This window comes from Hyperolius riggenbachi, chromosome 6 (genome assembly GCF_040937935.1).
Source record: "Hyperolius riggenbachi isolate aHypRig1 chromosome 6, aHypRig1.pri, whole genome shotgun sequence".
NCBI lineage: Eukaryota > Metazoa > Chordata > Amphibia > Anura > Hyperoliidae > Hyperolius > Hyperolius riggenbachi.
Genome location: NC_090651.1, coordinates 112,969,605 through 112,990,169, shown reverse-complemented (window position 1 = coordinate 112,990,169; position 20,565 = coordinate 112,969,605). Strand labels below are relative to the sequence as shown.

Below are 20,565 nucleotides of genomic sequence, written 5' to 3'. Positions count from 1 at the left end.
ATATACAATCAAGACAAAAAAAAGACAAACAAACAACATTTATATTGCGCTTTGCACATGGCGGACTCAAAGCACCAGAGCTGCAGCCACTAGGGCATGCTCTATATAGGCAGTAGCAGTGTTAGGGAGTCTTGCCCAAGGTCTCCTACTCAGGGCCGGTTCTAGACTTTTTTCTAAGGTCCCCCCCCCAAATTGGAATGACTGCACAGTACCCGACAATTTGCACCATACATTATAGCTGCGGCGAGTCCCCCAAAAAACACCCCAAGTATAGGTAGGTACTAGGTAGCCAGGTATAGGTGCCCACAGTATTGGCAGCTAGGTACAGTTGCCCCCAGTAAGGGTTGGCCAGGTACTCTCTTCACTTCCTGGTTCTGCCGCCTGAGGAAGTCGCCTCACTTGGCATCATGGGCGGACCGGGCCTGCTCCTACTGAATAGGCACTAGCTTACCTAAGAGCTGAGATTTGAACCCTGGTCTCCAGTGTCAGAGGAAGAGCCTTTAACCAGCACACTATCCAGCCACAGTAAAACTATCAGGAGGTTAGCTGCAGTTAAACCGCAGTTCAAAGTCAGTGTTCTCCCCAGGCTCTTTTAGCCGGGTGCTCCACCCGGCTAGTTTTGGTGAGCGCCCGTCTGTCATCTGCTCACCTCCTCCTATTTTGTAAGCATAGTTGCTCACAGAAGCACTGGCCCTGCATCCTCTCAGCACCCCCTACCCGGCTACTTTTTCATGCCACCCGGCTGGAAAAGAATTCTGGGGAGAACACTGAAACTGATCAGCAATTCCAGAGAAATTGGATTGCGAGAATTTTATTTATATTTAGAGACTTTTCAGGTAAGGACGATTTTTGGATTTAATAAAGTTGGCAAATATAGTAGTGGAGAGAGGTTGTTACGAAACTGGGGCCTCTGGACATGAGGGGCTCATGTGGGGACCCATCCAGTTGCCTCATTAGCCTATTATTGGTTCTGTAGTGGTGATGATCTAAAGTGCTTTGAATAATGGATATCCGGTAGTTTTCCTCTGCTGCACGGGTCACACTTGTGCAAATCCACAGCGTTTTGCCGCATGCAGAAAACCGCATGCGGAATTGCACAGAATGATAGCCTATGGCTCCTATGCGTTTTCTGAAGGCATATGCAATTCTGCATTAATAAAAAAAAAAAAAAAAATGGAACCTGCACTATTTTCCCAAACAGCCCATGCAGTTTTACATTGAAATCAATGGCTGCTGAAAATAAAGAAAGAAAAACCTCAAGCTAAAATGCTTTGCAAAACACATTATTGTGCGGCAAACGCTTGCTGGGAATTTGTCTGTTATTCCCGCAGATGCAAGTGTGATCCCTCCCCGAGTGTAAGGGTGCGTACAGACATGCGACTATAGTCATTTAAAACGATCGTTACCGACGGCATTGCCCGACGATCGTTCATAAAAAAATCACGAACGATCGTTAAAACGACCGACCAACGAGATATGTCGTTGGTAAAGAACGATCCATTCTGCCAGATCTTTTCCAACGACCATCGTTCAAAAAGTAATGTCTGTACAACGATCGGTCGTTGATCGTTCGTTCTCAAAGCTTTGCACATGCTCAAACAGTTCTTTTTGACACTTGTGTTTGAAATCAGTTTATAAATCATGTTGCGCACGCAACGCTCGTTCCAAGATCGTTCGTACACGAACGATGTTCAAAGTAGCCTTTCTTCAAACGATCATCGGCCGATACCTCCTTTAACATCGTTCGTTGTTCAGAACGAACGATCGTTATCGTATGTGTGTACGTACCCTAACATTTGGATTCAACTTGCTGCCCTGTAGCCACACCACTACGAAAAAGCTCTATTCACCTTATAAAGGGCATAGTGGAGCAGATTTACAGATCATGATTAAAATTGGCTATACACATACAGCAGAATCTCGTTATAGTACACTCTGATATAGTAAACCTCTGCATATAGTAAACTCAGTCCTCAGGCCCCATCTGTATAAATATAAATATACAATGTATAACCAATTCTGATATAGTAAACTACTTTTCCTAGTCCCTTGGAGTCTGCTATAAAGGGATTCTACTGTATAGCCAATCCACACGTTTATTTTTTTTGCCTCCCTACTCCCATAAAACTATGTGGCCTCATTCACATTGCGTGGCCGTCTACGTTGGGCTGGTTTTGTTGCTGCTTTTTTTTTTTTTTTTTTTTTTTTTTTTGCTATTCCCGGCTATTACCTGCCTGCTTGGTTTTGCCGAGCGATTGCATTTTTTCACTTCCTGACATCAGCAAACTCTTTGAACCGGAAAATAATAAATACAATGTATTTATTCTTAAAAACGAACGCAATTGCTGCACAAAGCGATTTTATGAGCATTTTGCGTTTCTCCTATACCTTCCATTGAGGCGGAATCGCCTCAAAAATGGTCAACGCACCACTTTGCTGACCGCAGAGCGCACAACCCACGCTGATATGAACCTTCTCAGACATTTATTGCACAAGCGTTTGGGGGGGCGATTTTAAAAATCGCCTGCGTGTGAAAAACGCCTCTAGTGTGAACGATCCCTGAAGGGTACCCATCCCCCAGATCCCACCTGTCATACTCAGAATTATTAGCAGTATTGTGCTTCCTCAGCACTCCAGTTTGCAGAATAGCCTCATAAGTGAATGTATAATGCTGTACGTGTTCTACAGCTGAAAGCCAATGCGATTGGTATGTACAGATGTATGAGGAAAAGAAGTGTGGTCCTCTTCAGCATCCATAAAAACCTCTACAAATATTAAAACACAGGTGTCCAAACAGAAGGTCTGACTCGGCACACACGAGCACTTAAAGCAAAGTGGCCAGTATGCTTTGCCCTGTGCCATCTGAAAAGAGCTCTGACTGGAATCTGTGCATCTGTATTGTTCTGTAGCCCAGCCTCACATGGGAGAGCATTCAGTGCAGCAGCTGAGGCAGCTCTATTCACAAAGATGTTGGCTTTGCCTCTTCATACAGTGTTTATGAGTGCAGGCCCCTATGTGGGCCACACACAAAGCAATGGTGCACTAGGTCTGTGGTAAATTCAGTCATTTCCACTGAACTCTCCTGTTTACCACGAAAATGACAGACGTTTTTTATCATTTTTATCTCATATCCAGTAAGAATCAGAACACCAGAGGTCTGGGCAGCAATAAAGTGAATAAGGCCTCTTTCATATGGGCAACTGACAAGCAGTGAATTCACCACCTGTCAGCTGCTCTCCCGCACCAGCTGTTTTTGTTAACGCTCGGTACCGGCTTCAGACAGGACAACCGCAATGAGAAGAATATATAGAGGCTGCCATATTTATTTCCCTTTTATCAAAACCAGTTGCCTGGCATCCCTGCTGATCTATTTGGCTGCAGCAGTGTCTAAATCACACCAGAAACAAGCATGCAGCTAATCTTGTCAGATGTGACAATATTGTCAGAAACACCCGATCTGCTGCATGCTTGTTCAGGGTCTATGGCTAAAAGCATTAGAGGCAGAGGATCAGCAGGACAGCCAGGCAACTAATGTGGCAGCCTTAATATTCCTCTCACTTCAGGTGTCCTTTAAAGGGGCACTATGGCGAAAAAAAATTAAAATTTAAAATATGTGCAAACAAAGTAAGAAGTACAGTATGTTTTTTTTCCAGAGTAAAATGAGCCATAAATTACTTTTCTCCTCTGTTGCTGTCACTTACAGTAGGTAGTAGAAATCTGACATAAGCAACAGGTTTTGGACTAGTCCATCTCTTCATAGGGGATTCTCAGCAAGGCTTTTATTCTTCATAAAGATATTCCCTAAAAAGTATTTAAATAATGATGCTGGTTAGCTTCCCTGTTTGCTGCATAGTTTTTTGGCAGTTTGACAGAGCAACTGCCATTCACTAAGTGCTTTTGAAAATAAATAAATCCCTGAGAATCCCCCACGAAGAGATAGACTAGTCCAGTCAGATTTCTACTAATTACTGTAAGTGACAGCAACATAGAAGAAAAGTAATGTATGTCTCATCTTACGCTGGAAAAAATGTACTTCTTATTTTGTATGTTTGCACACATTTTACAAATTTTCGCCATAGTGCCCCTTTAAGTTTGCCTGTGTCCTTATATAGACTAAAAACTATATGTATTTATATTTTGGTATGAAATTACATTTCAACAAAGAACATCCAGGATACAGCAGGAAACAATCGCGCTAAATCCAAAGCTGAAAGCACAGGTGGAGAGATTATACCCCAAGGAGCTCACAATCTAAGGTTTCATCTATTCTTCACCGACCTAGTAATCTGACCTGGATATTTATCAAGGCCATCTCACAGATGAAACGAATCTGCACTGCATGCAGGAGAATGAAGGCTTTGCAAATTCCAATGTTTATAGCTGGACTGTGAGCACAGCACAATGCCCATGTCCAGATGGCATGCATACTGCAAGGCTCATCACATCACCTGCAACTAGTACCAGGCATCCAACTCAAGCATACTCTGCTCACTGTGTGATTAGGGGCCGCTGAACATTCCAGGAAACCTTTATAAACACATACTGAGGAGCAGTGATCTCGAGTTCTGACAAATATTTAATTAAAAAGTAACACAGCCAAATCAGATAAGGCAGAACATGCATACATACATCCTCGGTAGATCGTCATAAGAATCAAGAACGGTCCTGATTGCCCCAGTTTCCATCCTGCAAACTAAAAACTAAGGCCTAGTGCACACCGGAGCGTTTCCGCTGCGGTTTGCGATCTGCTTGCGGGTGCGGATCTGCTAGGGTAATGCATTTCAATGGGGTGGTGCACACCAGAGCGGGTGGCGTTTTGCAGAAACGCATACTCCCGGGCTGCAGCAGATTTTGGATTGCGGATGCGTTTCTGCCTCAATGTTAAGTATAGGAAAAACGCAAACCGCTCTGAAAAACGGCACTTCAGAGCGGTTTGCCAGGCGTTTTTTGTTACAGTAGCTGTTCAGTAACAGCTTTACTGTAACAATACATGAAATCTACTACACCAAAAACGCTACACAAAACCGCAAAACGCTAGCTGAAACGCTGCAGAAAAATAAGAAAAAGCGTTTCAAAATCTGCTAGCATTTTGCGGATCTGCTAGCGGTTTTTGGTGTGCACCAGGCCTAATAACAGTAATACTGTAACTACACATCTGAAATCACGTCCACTCAAAGCTCAGGTTAAAATGGGAACAATATGAACTGCTGTCAATCACTGCTCTAGTTTATTGCCCTAGATTCCACATATTTGGCAGTCACTGTGTATTGCGGGTGTTTAGAAACTTAAAGGACAACTGTAACAAGAGGGATATGGAGCCATATTTATTTCCTTTGCAACAACACCAGTTGCCTGGCAGCCTGTTAATATGTTTTTGGCTGCAGTAGTGTCAGAATAATACCAGAAACAAGCATGCAAACAAACATATCAGATCTAACAATACTGTCTAAAACACCTGATCTGCTGCATGCTTGTTCAGGGTCTATGGCGAAAAGTATAAAAGGCAGAGGATCAGCAGGATAGCCAGGCAACTGGTATTGCTTAAAAGGAAATAAATATGGAAGCCTCCATATTCCTCTTGTTACAGTTGTCCTTTAAGGTGCCCATACACTTGCTCAATTTTCCCAGCAGATTTGATCACTATGTGGCAATCTGCCAAAGATTGGTCTTGACTTCTGTCTAAAAATGAACTTGAAAGGAGTGCGGTGGGGTGTGCAACCAGCGGTAGCATGCACTATTCCAGTCTGACTTCAGTCAGAGCACCTGATCTGCATGCTTGTTGAGGGGCTGTGGCTAATAGTACTAGAGATACAGGATCAGCAGGAGAGTCAGGCAACTGGTATTATTTTAAAAGGAAAAGTTCATATCCCTCTCAGTTTAGGTTCCCTTTAAAGGGAACCTAAACTGAGAAGGATGTGGATTTTTCCTTTTAAAATAATACCAGTTTCCTGACTCTCCTGCTGCTCCTGTGTCTCTAATACTTTTAGCCTCAGCCCCTCATCAAGCATGAAAATCAGGCACTCTGACTGAAGTCAGACTGGAATAGCTGCATGCTTGCTTCAGGTGTGAGGTCCAAATACTACTGCAGCAAATAGATCAGCAGGACTGCCAGGCAACTGGTATTGTTTAATAGGAAACATCCATATCCCTCTCAGTTAAGATTCCGTTTAAAGAACTGGCATGCTGAATCTTTAACCTTCCTGGCGGTAAGCCCGAGCTGAGCTCGGGCTATGCCGCGCAGGAGGATTTCTCAGGCCCTGCTAGGCCAATTTGCATATTTTTTTTTTTTTGCAACACGCAGCTAGCACTTTACTAGCTGCGTGTGCATTCCGATCGCCGCCGCTCCGCGCTGATTCGCCGCCGTGCCCCCACCCACACACCCAATGCGCTGCCTGGCCAATCAGTGCCAGGCAGCTCTGAGGGGTGGATCGGGACTCCCTTAGACGTCACGACGTCGGTGACGTCATCCCGCCATGGTGACGGGAGAAGCACTTCAGGAAATCCCATTCTTTGAACGGGATTTCCTGATCAAAGATCTCCGGAGGCGCTCGAAGCGGGCGGGGGGGATGCCGCTGTACAGCGGCTATCATGTAGCGAGCCCTAAAAAGTGCTGCGCTGCCCCCTGGCGGTTCCTAATAGACTGCCAGGAGGGTTACTTCAGGGGACACCTGTAGACACCCAAGATGGTCACAAATGTCCACCTCAGCAGAGTCCATTCCAGCATTGGTACAAGGCTTTAAAGCAAACCTGAAGAGAAAAAAAAAAGAAAAAAATATACATAAAAATATACATACTCACCTTATTGAGAGGGAAGGTTCTGGATCCCATAGAGCTTTCCCAATCCTCTCTCAGTCTCCTTGAGTACTTCCAAAAATGAGTGGATCCATACTGCGCATAGGGCCGCATATGCGCAGTATGGATGCGCCAATCTACAGAAGCACTCAGGGATGAGAGTTCTTCCGAAGACTTTTGGCCCATAGCTTTGTACTCAGCTCCTCCCATCTGCCGTCTTCACATCACCTTCCTCTCTTTCTACAGAGTGATAGACCGTGCCCACGCTCTATCACTCCCTGCTCTGCCCACTCCAGACATCTGCAGGAGTCTCTGTGATCCGGCAGAAGGGCTACGGGAAAATGGCATCTGAAGCCCAGCACTTGGAGCGTATTTGTGTCTCCAGTGCTGGGCTCCGGCCACCATTTTCCTGTAGCCCTGCACTGCCTGTCAGCATGGGAGATTTGCAGCTAGAGCTGCTGTAATGAAGATCGGGAAGCGACGCTGGAGGCCGAGAGAGGAGTCTCCTGCTAGGTGAGTACACTGTTTTAACACAGACATAAATATGGCATTTTAATGCTTTTGAAAGTGAAGGTTAGAGATGGCCAATGCAATGCAAATTCAAGCTTACCAAGCAAATGTTATGCAGCGTGAAAATGAACCAATCAGAATAACTTTCTGTCAATTCTGACTTGTCCAATTTCAAGTTGCACAAAATTTACTTGCAAGCCAAAATTAGGCCGCGTTGCTGCATGTGAATGCATTGCACCTACAACTGTATGCGTATGCTCACATCTCTACATTGTAACAGCTCACATTATCCAAACTCATTTTCTACAGTGTGTTAACGAGCACAACCCTATCAATGTTTATGCTATGAAAAATAATATGCACTCTAAAATACTGTATGCAAAGTGCACATTGCATTATGACCACATTGCAGCACAGGCATTACACAATGCACAAAGTGCGCTTAGCCTTTTTGTCAACTCATTGGCCATCTTTGGAGGAGATCTGTATCGCTAATGGTAAGTCACGTACTTACAAGCGCGGCTGAGGCTAAGTGCGCTCATAGCAGAAGAGCTAGTGTTGCGGAAAACGCTGCGTTTTTGCCACTAATGGAAGTCTATGGGCTGCAGGAAAAAACGCATATGCATTTTGTTGCATAATATGCACAAATGCATCAAAAACGGTCATATTGAAAGTCAATGGGGACGCAGTGGTATGCATTTTTCATGCGTTTTTTTCCCCCAAAATAATAGTTTTGTGATGAATTTTCACTTCCTGTTGACTTCCTAGTGATTTGTATAAATGGAAATCTAAAAACTCATACAAAATGCATATGCGTTTTGTATATACAAACTGCAAATGCATTAAATCGCATGCAAAATGCATCTGCGGTAAAAAAAAAAAACGCAAACGCAGTAATAATGCACACAACATAAAATGAAAACAAGACATAAAACGCAGCCTTTCATGTTATGTGTGCACCAAGCCTGAGGGTGGTAATATAGGCACTGTATGCCCTGTTTGGGATTGTTACATCAACTGCTGCGTGTGTATGGCACTTCTACAGTTTCGGCACTGAAGTTAGCAGCTCTATAGCCACGCACTACCAGCAACAACTGGATGAAAACACAGGGCGCATTTGAGACGCTGAGACGTTTTGGCGACCTCTAAAATAGCAGACTTAACAACTTAGGGCCCTTCCACACAGATAAGATCGCAACTTAGCCAAAAAGAAGCACCATGAGATACTGCTGCGATTGGACCATACAATACCATGAAAGTATACCTCACTGCCACTGTAAACGCATGTGTTACTGCGTCAGAACCTGCCGCACCACACTTGATGTGGAATGCCCCATACGAATATATGTTGCATATATGTTGAATATATTGGCAGTGATATTGCCCAATGTGACGCCACGCAATGGTGTGGAAGGGCCAGGAAATCAAACATTGGATTTTAAAACCAGTCACAAAAATATTGTGAAACTACCAAAACCAGTACTCGAAAAAAACTAGAGCCAAACTGAAGTAGATGCTTTCAAATTGGTCGCCCTGAGCAACTGCTCTACTTTGACACCTGTTTTTACAAATAGGACCTCAAATCCAACTGACAATTTTATTATATTTGCAGTAGGGTAATAAATGGTATCATCCTGGTTTAAAACTTATTATATTTGTTTTTTGCTCAACATGAACATAAATAACAATGAGACACAAATGGATATGGGACATCTCAAATAATCCAACTGCCACTCATCTGCCCCCAATGCGATTCAGTTCAACCCCCATTCATTCTGGTTCATAGAGTGTAAGGTACATTTCACAATTTCATCTCTACCTGGATTGTGCGGGATATTCCTTGCACACTTAGGTTATGATAAATCATCACTCACACTGCATGCATCAGAACCATGGTTGTTGCTATGGGCAACATCCATACTGGCAGTGCTTCCAGTCAGTGTCTCCCAGGCACAGAAAGTGGCTGATCACACACAGATTCCCATCAAACCCCCACCTGTAAAAGTCATTTGCTGAGGAGGTCAATGGGTCAGTGATATGTGATAGGGGTCAGTGACTCCAAACTGCCTATGCATCCAAAACAAACTCCTGCCAGACATCACTACTACAGGGACTGGCTGCACTACTTGCAGTACTCCTCTGGAGATGAAGCACTTGCAGTTTGTTACAATGTAGACACAGCGGAGTTCTACCTCGCAATAGGAAGTTATTACCTGTGTAGCTGTGATTAGAGCGCTTTATCCAGTGATCATAGTGAGACGAGCAGGTCCAGTATATAAAAGTCCTTCCACAAGCAGTGACCTCAGCGGGACTCCCGCATCCCCAGCCCGGATAGATCCAGCAGACAGTCCGGAGATAGCTCACTCTGACACACAGACAGCGGAGTGTCTCCAGCAGCGATCAGCTCAGTCAGCACTGCCAGCCACTCCCAGCTCTGCCTGCTCTGTGCTATCAGCCCGCTCACTGGACTCTGCCGGGGAGGCTCATTTACATGCGGTGACCTCGCTCTGCCTCCCTCTGCAGCATGGAAACCTACACCACTGACCATCACTGTCCGCTGAGGTGATGTCCAGCCTATGGACGCATGTCCTGCTTGTCTATACTGTGTGGAGATTAACCCATGCACAGTAGATGGACATCTAAGGACAAGTTGTAGTGTTCAACAGATAATTAAAATGTATGCTTGTGCTTGTCAGATGAAAGACCATCCACTGACTAAACAAACTGACAAACTGACTAAACAATCTCACTAGCAGATGGCCACTCAATTTGATCTGATCAGATAGGAAACTATTACTACCGCACACACTGCAAACAGATTTTTTCAATAGAAGTAGTGCCCCCACTCGCATATATCGAAAAAAGGCGCATGGAAATTTGGATGCCCAGTAATGCTGACAGTAAAATATATCGGTATATATTATTTATTTATTGTATTTATAAAGCGCCAACATATTTTACGCAGCGCTGGACATTAGTTTAGGTTACAGACAATATTTAGGGGGTGACATACTGCAATACAGGAATACAAGAAAAACCAAATCATGCAGCACAGTATGAGTACAAGGTAATGAAGCCAGTCACTGGATGGGAGCATGGAGATTAGGCAAGTTAGGTTCACTCAAATGCATAGCATGGGTTCACAGTAATGGAGGTGCATGATCAGGTAGAGGTAGGACACAAAAGGAGGAGGGCCCTGCCCAAAGGCTTACAATCTAGAGCAGGCATGGGCAAACTTGGCCCTCCAGCTGTTATGGAACTACAAGTCCCACAATGCACTAGCTTTATGAGTCATGACTGTGGCTGTCAGACTCCTGCAATGCATTGTGGGACTTTTAGTTCCATAACAGCTGGAGGGCCAAGTTTCCCCATTATTATTATTATTTATTGTATTTATAAAGCGCCAACATCTTACGCAGCGCTGCACAATAGATAAATGGGTTAACATACAGGTAGAACATACGGAAACTCACAACAAAACAAGATCATGCAAATGATTTGATAACAATACAGTGTCATAGGTCAAAATAGAGACTGTTCGAGTCTACAAGAGGGGTGGTTGCGAGTAAGATTGCATAATCAAGCTGGATACGTTAGGGAGGAGGGCCCTGCCGGAGGCTTACAATCTAAAGGGTGGGGTGGAGACAATAGGTGCGTCTTTTGAGAGGGGGTCTAACAGAACATATTATGGTGCTGGTGTAGGGGGGTATGCGAGCGTGAAGAGGTGAGTCTTGAGAGCTTGTTTGAAGGAATTAAAGGTGGGGGCGAGTCTGACGGCAGGTGGAAGAGAGTTCCAGAGAGTAGGGGCGGCCCTGGTGAAGTCCTGCAATCGTGCGTGTGACTGAGTTATGCGTGGTGCGACTAGGCGCAGGTCATTGGAGGATCGGAGGGGGCGGGCTGGTATGTGCCTGTGGACCAGATCAGAGATGTAGGTTGGGCAGGTCTTGTGCACTGATTTGTAGGCAAAGCACAGGATTTTGAAATTCCCCATGCCTGATCTAGAGGGAGAGGTAGGGACACGAAAGGTAGGGGACCAGGTTTCAGCTGTGGGTTTAGAGCACTTGTGAAGGGTAGTAGGCCAGAGTGAAAAGGTGAGTTTTGAGTGCCATCTTGAAGATGTTGAAGAAAGGGGGCTGCCCTAATGGGTGGAGGTAGGGAGTTCCATAGTGTTGGAGCATCTCTTGAGGAGTCCTGGAGGCGTGCATGGGACTGGGTGATGCGGGGGGCGGACAGGCAAAGTTCATTGGAAGAGCGGAGTGAGCGGCTAGGTGTGTACCTCTGAGTAAGATCGAAAATGTAGGTTGGACAGGTTTTGTGGACAGATTTGTAGGTCAGACACAGTATCTTGAATCTGATTCTGGACTGGATAGGAAGCTAGTGGAAGGATTCAAGGAGGGGATCCGCCGTGGTGGAGCAATGGGAGCAGTGGATAATTCTGGCTGCCGCATTCATGATGGACTGCAGTAGGGCTATTCGGGTCATAGGGAGACCAGACAGAAGGGCATTGCAATAGTCAAGGCAGGAAATTATGAGGGCATGGATGAGGAGTTTGGAGGTGGCAGAGGTCAGGAAAGGCCTAAACCTACATCCCCCCCAAACATCCTACCTAATGCCTAACCCTACACCCTCCCTCCCCAAACTTCCTACCTGACGTCTAACCCTACACCCCCCCCCCCCCCAAACTTCCTACCTGATGCCTAACCCTACACCCCCCCCCCCAAACTTCCTACCTGATGCCTAACCCTACACCCCCCCCCCAAACTTCCTACCTAATGCCTAACCCTACATCCCCCCAAACTTCCTACCTGATGCCTAACCCTACCCCCCCCCCAAACTTCCTACCGGGTGCCTAACCCTACACCCTCCTCCCCAAACTTCCTACCTGATGCCTAACCCTACACCCCCCTCCCCAAACTTCCTACCTGATGCCTAACCCTACACACCCCCTTACTAAACTTCCTACCTGATGCCTAACCCTGCATCCCCCCAAACTTCCTACCTGATGCCTTACCCTACACCCCCCTCCCCAAACTTTGTACCTGATGCCTAACGCTACACCCCCCCTTACTAAACTTCCTACCTGATGCCTAACCCTGCATCCCCCCAAACTTTCTACCTGTTGCCTAACCCTATATCTCTATAACGCTATATCTTGTTTTTTCCGCCACCAATTAGGCTTTCTTTGGGTGGTACATTTTCCTAAGAATTATTTTTTTCTAAACGCATTTTACCAGGAAGATTGAGTAAAAAAATGGAAAAATTTATTATTTCTCAGTTTTTGTCCATTATAGCTTTAAAATAATACATGCTACCATAATTAAAACCTATGTATTTTATTTGCCCATTTATCCCAGTTATTACACCATTTAAATGATGTCCCTATCATTCACAATGTATGGCGCCAATATTTTATTTGGAAATAAAGGTGCATTTTTTCAGTTTTGCTTCCATCACTCGTAATATACCCTCTTCACGTGCATATTAAAAAAGTTCAGACCCTTAGGTAACTATTTATGTTTTGTTTGCTTGTTTTTAATTGTAATTTTTTTATTTTCATTAAACATTTTATTTGGGTAATATTTGGTTGTGGGAGGATAACAGTTAATTTTAAATGTAATCATGTGTGTTTATTTTATAAAAAATGTATGTATATGTAGTTTTACTATTTGGACACGACAGCCACAGTGAATGTTTTTTCTTTTTAGTCCTGGAAGCTTCCAGGAATTGTAAGGAGGACGGGAAACTTTTTATTTTTCAGAAAGGCCTCGGCCTCTGAAAAGAAGCCGTCAGTCTTCCTATCGGAGACTTAGATCAATGAAAGGGAACTATGTTCCCATTCATTGATCTCCAGGCTAACGGGGGACGGCACGGGAGTGTCCAGGCGCTTGCGCAGGAGCGCGCAGCAGCACGCCACAGCACAGCAGCGGCCAGGCGCCATAAATGGTTAATTCATGTATCACTCTTGAATGTGAACTGCTCTAGCTAAAGTACATCAGTAGGCTTGGCGGCCAATCGACCATCAGATTTGATAATTATTGGATCTGATGAAAATCGGTACCGCCAAGAGCATGTCCGATCGATAATTTGACCAATTTTGAGCTGGAATTGGTAACATGTATCAATCATACATGCTGTAAAATCTTGGGTGTGCAGTGGTAGCGGCTACAGAAACCCTCAGTCACGTCCCTCCACATGTAGATGTACACCCTCCCAGTGCCCGTGCATTATTACTTTACCAGTCCAGTGTCCACTGCTGCATCTGCACTCTTCTTCCTCATCTGCGCCCTACATGGTTGCCGGTGTATTGCATGTGGTGCGTCAGTAAAAAAAAATATTTTGTCAGTAATTTTTTTAAGCTTTGTCAGTACATTTTTATTTTGAGGTTGGCAACACTGCAGCCAATGGCCTGATCAACTATTGTACAAGTTCTGCAGCCTCACCTGGTTCATGTGGTTCCAGTATGTATGTGTGGTGTGAGAGACTCCTTCCACTCGTGTTTTACTCAGTAAAAAGACTTTGTGAGAGAGTATGATTAAAGTGCTTGTAGGCTAATTCTTCTTCTTATTAGAAGAAATAATGTGTACTGTTAATGTAGGGAAAATGTGTCTGCACTATATAAATACATAATAACGTTCAGCTTGCTACTAATTATTACCCTGGCCGGCTACTATTAAAAATGAAATATGTTATCCCTCCAGGAGAAGGCGTAGTCGTAGTCCCATAAACAGGAGGTTTCACTGTCTGTGCATATTGCATGGAGCACATATAATGGCTGCACATGTGGTGACTTTGTATTGAACTTAAATCCTTCTTAAAACTTTATTTCATAATAAAGGGACTCTGTAGTGACTACAAGAGGTGATCTGCAGGTGGCTCCAGGGAAGGCTGGATTTATGCTTTTTTCCAACCCTAGTCCAACTTTCTTGTTGGTCTCCTTCCATGTGTAGTACCGTCCCTCCCATACCATGTGCAGCCCTCTCTTCCATATGACACATACATGAACAGTAATCCATGGGCTTGATTTATTATAGTATATTGTGCTAAGGAGTGCGAGCTAAATGTAACGCTGCACGCTACACGCAATGCCAGCAGAGTAGCGTGCGTTCTTACGGTGTGCGGATTCCTTTTAAATTATGGGGTTGATTCACAAAAGTTGCTTATTATTCACCTTGACTGTAAGGAGTGCTAATGTGGGAGATAAACAAATAAGGTAATGAATGAGATAAATAGATAAGGAGAGCTAAACCATAATTTAAATCAGGTAAGGAGAACTAAATCGTGAGTTAAATCCATTTTTTTTACCTGTTTTTTTATTTAATCCTGTTCAACATTATATTCCAAGTGGATTCGCGGCATTCCCATGGCAAAATGAGTGTTTTATAGATATCAGATAACTATATCAGATAAATAGCCCAGCAAAGTTCCTGGGCTCTGCAGATCCTATTTCCAGGTAGAGGCAGAGCTTTGTGCAGTAGCTCTGCCTCTACTCCAGTCAATCTCCACCTCTCCCCACCCCTCTCAGTCTTCTTTCACTGAGAGGGGCGGGGAGAGACAGAGATCTGCGGAGATTGACTGGCTAGGAGGCAGAGTTACAGCACAAAGCTCTGCCTCCCCAGGGCAGCACAATCTGCGACCTGCAAAGTTGTGGTACTTTGCAGGTCTATTTCTCTGATTTAAAACACTAAATCTGCCGCCGGAATGCGGCAAGTCCACTTGGAATATAATGCTGAACAGGATTAAATAAAAAAACAAGTAAAAAAATGAGACTTCAGAGTCTCCTTAAGGAGAGATAAAATGACAGAAAAGCTTTGTGAATCAGGCCCTATGTGAGTTAGTGCAGTTCTTGACTGTCCAAAGCGGCAATCCGGCATACAGGAAGATAGAGCCTTCCGCACCCTGTACTTCATTCCTGCGAATTTGCCCCAGAAAATAATTGACAGTTTGTTTATGTACATGTAATTTAAGCACAAATGTAATGACTGGCCTGCAGTAGGAATGCGAGAATCTGCCATGTAAGGTGGTATATGAACTGGCAGCTTGTCTGGTATTGATGTGTGAGTAAATGAATGTGAGTGAGGAGCTGAGTAGCAGCAGCCGGACCTATATTTCCCCCTGAGGTGATATCTGTCATGCAGTGCATTACAGGCAGCCACACGAGCCATTGGGCCCTCAGCGATGGGAGCTGCATTAGCTGGATGGAATCTTTCTTGCTTAATCAGCCCCCGGCGGTCCATAGAATCCCTCACTTCTGAATAATAATAAGCAATATGAGTGACTGCTCCATGCATTAAACGCTTCACTTCAGAAAACTTTCTATTTTTTCTACAATGGTGTAATATGACAGCATCACCTCTAGCTTTCCCTGTACCAAAACAGTTCCACTTCACACACCATGCCTGGAGGGCTTATGAATATTCACTGAGACTCTGGCCATCCCCAGGACATAAATACCTTTCCACAGTGTGTGTGCTGCAGCTTGCTGTTGACATTCACTTACTGAATGTGTATCATTACCTAATCTGTACTGCTGAGAATTGTAAACTACAGAATGCAGGACAAATAAACAGTCTCACTACTCAACGCCTGAATATTTTGAGAAGCAAATGGTTCCTGTACTTCAAGTATGAGGGATGAAAAGTGTCCAGCATCTGGGACAAAGTGAACTCAGCTTGTATATGTTCCATTGTCATGTTCCCAAGCCTTTTTGACCCCCTTTACTACCAATAGAATCTGTGGCCTAGGGAACCTGAAGGGAGAGGTATATGGAGGCTGCCATATTTATTTCATTTTAAACAATGCCAGTTGCCTGGCTGTCCTGCTGTTCCTCTGCTTCTAATACTTTTAGCCATAGACCCTGAACAAGCATGCAGATCAGAGGTTTCTGACAAAAATCTGACAGAATTAGCTGCCTGCTTGTTTCATCTGTGTGATTCAGACACTACCAGGGGCGTAACTAGGCCCCACCAGGCCCCCCTGCAGAAATTCTGAGCAGCCCCCCCCCCCCCCACTGGGGCCCGCTCGTGGCCGTTTTGGGGGGCTGGAGGGGTCGCAGCATGAGGGGAGAGCTATGGTCGCATTCGGTGGGGAGGGGGGACAGTCCCCCCCTCCCTCACCTCGGGTTCTCTCCTCTGCGCTCCCCTCCAGCATCAATACATTTGGGTATGCAGGCGGCGGGCAGCGGCAGATACATACCTTCCGTGCGCTCCAGCGTGGAAGTTCCTCTATCTAGCCTCTGACAGGACTTCCTGTATGTAACTGCCGCTGCCCGCCGCCTGCTTACCCAAATGTATTGATGCTGGAGGGGAGCGCAGAGGGGAGAGCCCTTTAAACAACCCAACAAATGAGTTTATGTAACTTATTTAGTGTCCGGACTCATAAGCCTGGTACACACATCCAATTTTGATTGGGCAATCACTGGCCAATTTTACCACCTCCTTGTAGTATGAGAGTATACTTACACAATCTGTTCGTAGTATTCAAAATCTGTTGGCCCTCATACTACATGAAGGTGGTAAAACTTGTTTGCATATGTGTATCAGCGCCAAGGAAACAAAGTGGCCACTGCTGAGAGAAGAACAATGTCCGGAGTTCACAAACAGGTAAATTATATATGATCAGCGCAGAATCCAAAAACAGAAGATGAGTCTTCAGCAAAGAATAAGACCAGGCAAATCTCCACCACACTAAATATTGGGGTCACGGCACAGCTCTGCAATCATGGATACCCTGAAAAAGGAAAGAGGCTTACCAGCTAGTGACAACCCACATTATAAGGTTGTATCAATGATTTGGTAGGACATCAGGAAGCAACAGTCTGTCCAGGATCCACCAATTCAGCAATGATTCATCTCACGAATGGATATCAGTACACATCATAAAAAACAAACAAACGGTAACTCTAAGTGTAAACCGTTTAATATAGAGTTTTCATAGTAAAAACAGCATAAAAAATAGCATCAAAACAAAACCTACATACGAGGCCCATGCAATGGGAACCCCGAGAAAGTTGCACGCGTGTATGGGTCAGTAGTAAAGGACAGTATAAAGGTGCCGCCTGTCTCTTTCCTGACCGGTTTTGCAAACTAGCGTCATCAGGGGATTTTAATAATATAATAAGGTAATAAACATGGCCAGTCCTTGGCCAATCAAAATTTAAAGGAAACCTGAGACAAATAAACTGAAAATATTTATACTTACCTGGGGTTCTCCCAACCCCTTCAGGCTATAGGCTCCCTCGCCATCTCTCCAGGCTGCTCTGGTCGTCCACTAGCCGTCCCAGTACTTCTATCAGTTGTGCTTAATTGCGCATGTGCGGCCCAGCCGCCCCGTCATGTAGTAGTACTGCCCCTGCGCAGTACTACTTACCTGGAAGCCCCAAGTGAGTATAAATATTCTCCATTTATTCATCACAGGTACACTTTAAGGTGTGTACCAGGCTATACTGGTATGTTGTTTAACTTTTGATGTGTGTATGTATATATATATATATATATATATATATATATATATATATATATATATATATATATATATATATATATATATATATATACATATATACAGCACTGTAGATGTGTCTCATTGTGGTGGCCAAAATGAAAAAGAACGAAAAAAAGAATAAGTTACAACATAAATGCCATCTGAAATGTGCTAAAAAGCTAATTATTGCATTTACAAGAAATAGATAGCTCCAAAAAGCACCAGGTCAGGTCATATAATAGGTAAATAATGAAAACTTTATTGAAACAAATGAAGTCAAAAATAAAATTAATTTAAAAATCACCCAGAGGGGAATCTAAACGCAGAGACAACCGGGATCCATACAGTATCAAGGTGCCTGTGCAAAATTCTATTTGAGAATAACATCAGCAATAGGGATCCCAGATAATGAACAACAATTTGAATACAGTGTGAAATATATGCAAGTGAATTCGCTTCCAATGAAAACAGTAGAAAGAAACACTTTTAGGTAAAAATCGCCATGGTGGTTTTACTGAGGGAGTGCAGAGTTTCAGATGAATAATGATTTACGGGCAAGCAGGTGAGTTACCAGCCCTGGCACCCGCCAATTCTTGCATAACTTTCATATAGGTTTATATTAAAAGTTTTAGATTTTACAACCTTGGCTCTCTTAAAGTGTACCTGAAAGGCAAGGTGCCTGAGAAGTGCGGCCGATCTCATTCATAGACAGCAGCACGGCCGTGAACTTCCAGGGGTTCCTGACATTGGTCAGCAGGAGGATGTGGAAAGTCTCTGGAGGATCTATACTAGAGGCTTCCTCTACTGAGGTAAGTATCTTGAGGTATGTTTTTTTGTCCTTTTGATGTTACATGTTTATTTTAAAGAGTACCCGAACCAAAGCTCAGGTACAAAATTAGATACTTACCTAAAGAGAAGGAAGCCCCAGGATCCTATTGAGGCTTTCCTTGCTACTCCGTTGCTGAAAGATTAGCAAAAAGGCATTGTTACTAATTACAGCTCCTCTTCCTATAGCATGGCCGTGCAATAGCTGACTGAGCCCGCCCGTACATGCTCGGTAAGCTAGAGCCGCTGGCTCTGTGCTACTGCACCTGCGTGAGCGTGCTTGCGTGGGTACTGTGCGGCCACGATATAGGAAGAGGAGCTGCATGGCCCCGATGAGAAGGGAGGCTGCGCTTAGCAATGGGGGACCACAGAGTTGCGAGGAAAGCCTCAATAGGAACCTGAGGCTTCACTCTCTTAAGGTAAATATCTGATTTTGATCCCAATTTCCGGCTCAGGATCACTTTAAAGGAATACTATCGATACCCAAGTGTTCTAAAATGACAATGTACAAATAATGTCTAAGTAGCTGTGTAAACATTTTGCTACTTTTCATGTTAAATATCAGAGGCAAAAGCTGTAATTTATTGAGGGTAGGATTTAGCTATATTGGGACAAATCAATTGCAGAAGGGGTGTCTGCTTCAATGCACAGCCAGAGTTGCATATCAGACTACAGAAAGCAAATATCAAACATATCAAACTCTGAAAGCAAAAACAATATGAAAAAGCTGCGACAATTAGTTACATTTCCTCTTCTCTCTTCAGGCAGTCAGTCAGAAACAGAGCTCCCAACAGCTCCTGTGTCCTGTCTCTCTCTGTCACACACAGAGCTACACATAGAGTTAACTGATCAAGTGTGAGGGGAATTTCCCCTCTCCTCATGGCTCAGTCAGCCATCAGTTTTGGCGTCAGTAAACTTTGAATGTATTTTGCTAACAGTAAACAAAGAAGTTGCTACTAAAATGTATACACCAGTACTTAGCAGCACTTCACAAACAATTCCTGTGTCAATTGAAAAAAATATGGGAATCGATAGTATTCCTTTAAGTAAGTACATAGGTATGTTCATGCTGAATCCACATACCTCTGTGTGATGTCCATTGGGGTGGGGATGAGGAGGGAATGGGAGAATGATAGGAGGGAATTTCGTTGCAAGCTTGCCTCATTCCTGTCTGAAAATGTGACTTTAGCCATAGGGAGGTATGTGGATTCAGTATGAACATAAGTCTTTTCTTACCTTAGGTATCCTTTAAACAACATGTAAAGCTAATTTCCAGTATATATTTTTTTCTTTAATTCACAATCCTCCTCTTCCATCCCACCTAACGTGACTATGTCATCCTCCCCATACTCACCTCCGGGATTAAGTTTGGTAAATCATTTAAAGTGATCCTTAAGTCAGAAAAAAAAATGACTTTTACTCACCTGGGGCTTCCAATAGCCCCCTGCAGTTGTCCGGTGCCCTCGCTGTGTCCCTCCGATCCTCGTGTCCCCGCCGGCAGCCACTTCCGGATTCGCCATCAGGAGCCGACAGACTGGGAACGCGAGCGATTCTTCGTGTTCCCAGCCACAATTGCGCCCTCTATGCTGCTATATGCTTCACACTATATGCTATAGCAGCATAGAGGGCGCAATTGTGGCTGGGAACGCGAATCACTCGCGTTCCCAGCCTGTCGGGTCCTGACGGCGAAACCGGAAGGGGCTGCCGGCGGGGACACGAGGATCGGTGGGACACGGCGAGGGCACCGGAAGCCCCAGGTGAGTAAAAGTCATTTTTTTTTTTTTGACTTAAGGATCACTTTAAAGAGACACTGAAGTGAAAAAAAAAGTATGATAAAATGAATTGGGTTGTGTAGTGCGGATAATTACCAGAACATTAGTAGCAAAGAAAATAGTCTCAAATTTTTATTTTCAGTTATATAGTTGTTTTTTTTATAACATTGCATCATTCTCTAATATT

At 44.1% G+C, this 20,565-nt stretch overlaps 1 protein-coding gene across 1 annotated transcript in view; it reads right to left on the bottom strand.

Moving 5' to 3' along the window:
* Window positions 1-9,773, bottom strand: part of BCAR3 (BCAR3 adaptor protein, NSP family member) — a 183,727-nt gene extending 173,954 nt beyond the window's left edge. The window contains exon 1 of the mRNA XM_068239776.1: window positions 9,516-9,773. The gene's annotated coding sequence lies outside the window, so the exon portion shown is untranslated. The remainder of the gene's footprint in view (window positions 1-9,515) is intronic.
* Window positions 9,774-20,565: the final 10,792 nt, after the last annotated feature.